We start from the raw sequence: 4,832 nt of genomic DNA on the forward strand, positions 1-4,832 counted from the left end.
CGGAGGCCCGGCCAAGTCCAGTTCCTGCTCCTCGCCCGGAGGACCGGCCGAGTCCCATGCCAGGTCCAGTGCCTGCTCTGCGGTCGGGGGCCCGGCAGAGGTTGTTTGTTGCCAGAGACCCTTCATCGGCTTCCAGGCCACCAGCTCCCGGCAAAACTCCGTCGGTGGTCCAGCCAAGACCCCTGAGGGTTTCCCAGCCAGTGGTCTGGTCGCCAGTGGGTCTCAGCCCACGCCTTCGACACCAGCCTCCAGCGAGTTCGAGGCCGCGCCTATGCCTTCGTCGCCAACCTCCAGCAAGTTCAAGGCCGCGTCTACGCCTTGGTCACCGGTCTCCAGCAGGCTCCAGCCTGCACCTTTGCCTTTGTCGTCGGCCTTCCGTGGGTTCCAGCCTGTGACAACGCCTTCGTCGCCAGTCTCCAGTGCGCCTAAGCCCACGTCCCTGGTATTCAGTGCGTTTCACCCCATGCCGCTTCTGCCAGTATCCAGAGCCCCTTCGCCTTCGTCCTCGCCACAGACCTCCAGAGCGCCTTCGTCTTCGGCCCCCAGAACGCCTACGTCTTCGTCTTCGTGACCGGCCTCTAGAACGCCTTCATGTTCATTGTCGGCCTCTAGTGGGCTCCAGTCCACGTCCCTGGTCTCCAGTGGGCTCCAGTCCTCGCCTCCACCCTCCTGTTTGTTTGGACTCTGGCCCTCCTCCAGACCCCCTCCACCCTCCCGGCTTCATTTGGACTTTGAACCGAAGTATTGAGGGACATCTGGGAGCTGTCCCTTAAGGGGGGGGTTCTGTCATGACTCCTGTTTGTGTTTGTCTTTGTATCTGCTTTTTGGTTTCTTGTATTTGATTTACGTCATTGTATTATGTCTTGTGTTGTGTTTTTGTTTTTCCATGTCTTGTGTCTCATGTTTTGATTTTCCATGCCCTCATGTGTCCTTTAAGTTCTCCTATGTTCTCCCCTCTGGCTCCCTCTGTCTGTTGTCTTGTTCCCCCCTGGTCTGTTCTTCTGTGCTCCTCCCCCTCATTATCACACCTGGCTTTCTTCCTCCCCTCTCTCCTCACCTGTTCCTCGTCATGTCATTAGTGTCTGTGTACTTAGTCTCTGTGTTCCCCTCACTCCTTGTCTGGTCATTGTTTTCTGTTTTCTGTTTGCTCCTGTTCCTTGCTCCTGTTCCTGTTCCTGCTCCTGTTCATGCTCCTGTTCTGTTTGGTAGGTTTTGGATTTATTTTGTATTTTTTCATGTTTGATTTGTACTTTGACATTGATTTGAACTTTGTATTTTTGCTTTGCTGCTTTGTCTCGTTCTTGGTTGCTACTTTGTTTTTCCATCCCCGTTTGTCCGCTTTTGGTTTTTGTAAACAGCTTTTAAATAAAGCTCGCCTTTTGTTTTCCTGATCTTGCCTTCGGTAACTGCATTTGGGTCCAACTCCCCTTCCTTAGTCTTCCCTTTTTACACCGACCTGACAGAATTGAGCTCTGTAGTGGTTGGCTCTGGTGCACATGTGACTGTGGTGGCTCCAGTGAACAATGCAAGAATTGGTAAATCATTTATGCAATAAATTATTTATCATAGCTTATCATTGCAGTCCAAACAAATGCAACGTGGCACACCTTTGAACCAAGCAGCAGCCATGTTGAAACTCTCAGGTCAATCTGAGAGAGAGAGAGATCCCTTACATATAAAAATTACACAAAATATGATATGTTTTACCTCCCTCATTATGACCGCACATCACCACAGGAGTTCATTGTTCCATTTTTTTTGCGGTTTGCTGCTTTCACTCTCTCTAGCTGTCCTTCTTTGTGAATTTACTGGTAAGTGAATTATTATATAGTTGCATTATATCGCTTGGTTGGCACCATGGACAAACACAAACTGGAGTTCCTCCTCCGTGAAACAGCAAGCGGAGCTGTTCAAGGTGTGAAGTGACGCGACTCTGACTGTGTACCAGGGAAAGCCGAGGAAGAATGTCTGCATCCTGAGCACCATGTACACAGGTGTGAACACCTTTAGTGGAGCGAAGGCAAAACCAGAGTCTGTGATTTACTATAACAACAACAAGTACAGCGAAGATGTCCCGGACCAGATTCAAGGGCGAGTCCGTCAAAGGCTGTACCGGAAGATGGCCAGTGTCTTCTATAACATCCTCGACCTGGCTGGGATCAAGGAGCAGCAGCAGCAGGAGAGCCTGGAGGAAAGTCCTGCAGCAGCTGACAGAGGAGCTGAGGTCAGAATACATGGAGGGGAAAGGAGCCGCAGCAGGCGGCACAAGGTGGGCAGCTGCGGAAGCAACCACCGCAACAGCAGCAGACACGGAGGCGGTGCCGGTCCGAAAGAGCTGCAAACAGAACCAAACGTCGGGCACTTGAAATGCCACAAGCCCGAGTGTGGTAACTGTGAGGAGAGCAGAGGTAATCTGTAGACTGTGACCAGGGATCACAACAGCTCTTTGTTTTTGTTTTAGATCAGCTCGTTTACAGCTTTTTCGATTTATTATTATTTTTGTATTATATATTATAATAGAATGTTTCAGAATCAAATAAGTTACTTTCAACCGTTCTAAGTTTTCTCTATTAAGTTCTTGTGTAAATATGCAATAATAACGGTTTACTATGTGCAATGAATATTAATAAATGTATAATTAAACTTGTTAAAATCTACATTTTGGTGTGATTTTGTTTAAAAATATATATCATGACATAATGAATGCATTCATCAGTCAATGGGGTATGCACATGAGAGATTACAGAGTTTATGAGTCACAATGACCGGCTCTTCTGAAGTCCAGCTGACACTTAGAATCAGAAACATTTAATTTGTCCACATCTCTAGGGTCGTGTGAAGTGCACTGTTATTCCTTAATCAACATACAGATCAAGATTAATTGGATCAGATCTGACTGGAATGAATCCCATGGTTGCTGGTAAACTGATTCAATTCACCCGCCAGCACACGAATTCACCTGCATTTGGTGGGTGGCGGGTGCTAATTTCGATCCCTGCTGTGGAATGAAGACATACATTCATTCTTTCCCTTCTCTCTCTCTCTCTCTCTCTCTCTCTCTCTCTCTCTCTCTCTCTCTCTCTCTCTCGCGGCACATTACCAAGCTCTATAGGAAATGCAGTTTTAAAAACATAGGCACATTTAGAGGGATTGTTTGGGATCGTTAAGCAGGCCACTCCGGTTGTTAGGCAGGAGGATGTAGTTATATAGTTTATAGTTTGATAGTTTGATATAGTTTGGGGACCCCAGCATTAAACAAAAAAACGACTCCACTGCACACTAAACTCACCACAGCAAACACTATATAACACACTAACTATACACTCCAAACACACTAAATGTCACAAATCTCTCAACTCTCAAAACTCACTATCTCTATCACTGTCACTGTCGCTCTGCCACTGTCTCTCCCACAACTTCCCCCTGTTCCCCAGCAACCAAATCACGTGGTTTGCCATATCATTTTGTGATTGATTGGTGTGGTGCGTTTTTCCTCCTGTAAAATTACTTTTTGTTTTCTTTACAGTGTAACATGTAAAGTAGTAGTTATCTGCAATTGTGTAACGTCACCACAAGTCCACCACTGTGAAACACTGAATGGTTACAGACTGTGCATTTTTCTATGGTCCTTTAGTCAATCTGTTATCAGGGAGGTAACATTAGCATCTGGCTGTAGCAACAGGCTATTGGTTTGTTTGTGTCTGTGTAGTAACATTAGCTACTTACACACAGCAATCCCGTATCAGAGACAATATTTTTTTTCCCCCAATACCAACATCATTCCACAGAGGCATGCATGGAGGTCTTGCAGTACACAGTCACATGAACAGTAAAAAACCGTGTCACAGTATCAGCTGCAGTGCAGTGAAGAGTTCATGCGAGCTCCTGCGCTGGCTTGGCTGATGGCTGCAGTTACCCTAATGGCTATCGTGTCACGATTGAGTCTTATTTCTTGATTCTGCACCAAGTTCCTTTAAACAAAAACTAGAGCCCACCCAGTGGATTGGTGGATTGATATGATCAGCTGATATTGACATATCATGGATCAGTATCAGTGTAGAACCTTTTTTTTAGATGCTTTGGGTCATTTATAATCATCCATTACACTGATGTCAATATGAACAGTGAAGCTTATTGTTAGCTGTCAAATATTCTGCTTTCAGTGTGACATATCTTTGTGTTTGATAGCTATATTTTAGGAATCATTACAAAAAAATTTGATGACAGCTTTGTTTTTACCAGATTTGATTTTTAATCATTTAATTAGCTCTAAATTAAAAATGTATTAACGATAGTTGTTTTACAGTGTTACTGAAAAGTCTATTTTGATAAAGGTGTGATGAAAAGAGTAGTGAGCCGGTTCTTGTTAGCACAGAACAAGTAAAATATGATGATTTCTTGTGTTCTAACTTCAAAAACAGCAAGAAAAAGTATTATACATGTGAATAACAAGGAACACAGAGAATAAGTTAGTTCAGATAAATTCCTAAATCTTTTTTCAAAAGTTAAACCCTCAAAAACCTAGACTGAAAAATAGCTTTTGTTCTAAATGTTTTATGACTTTTGAACTGCAACATTACAATCTCATGTAAAGTGGAGGTTCTCAGCTTTTCAGTGGCATCACACCTGAGCCAATGGGCAGTGATCGTAGACAATGGATCAGATATTTCTCTGAAAAAAGATACTTCTGCTTTGGTGTCCTCTGATTTTATTACCTCTACATTTACTATCTGAACTTTATTGGAGACATCTATATGGTCAGTTAATGAACTATAGGATTACAAACTGAAAATTCAGGTTCTCCAGCATAATGATATACAGCACTTGATGCT

This window comes from Acanthopagrus latus, chromosome 15 (genome assembly GCF_904848185.1).
Source record: "Acanthopagrus latus isolate v.2019 chromosome 15, fAcaLat1.1, whole genome shotgun sequence".
Lineage (NCBI taxonomy): Eukaryota > Metazoa > Chordata > Actinopteri > Spariformes > Sparidae > Acanthopagrus > Acanthopagrus latus.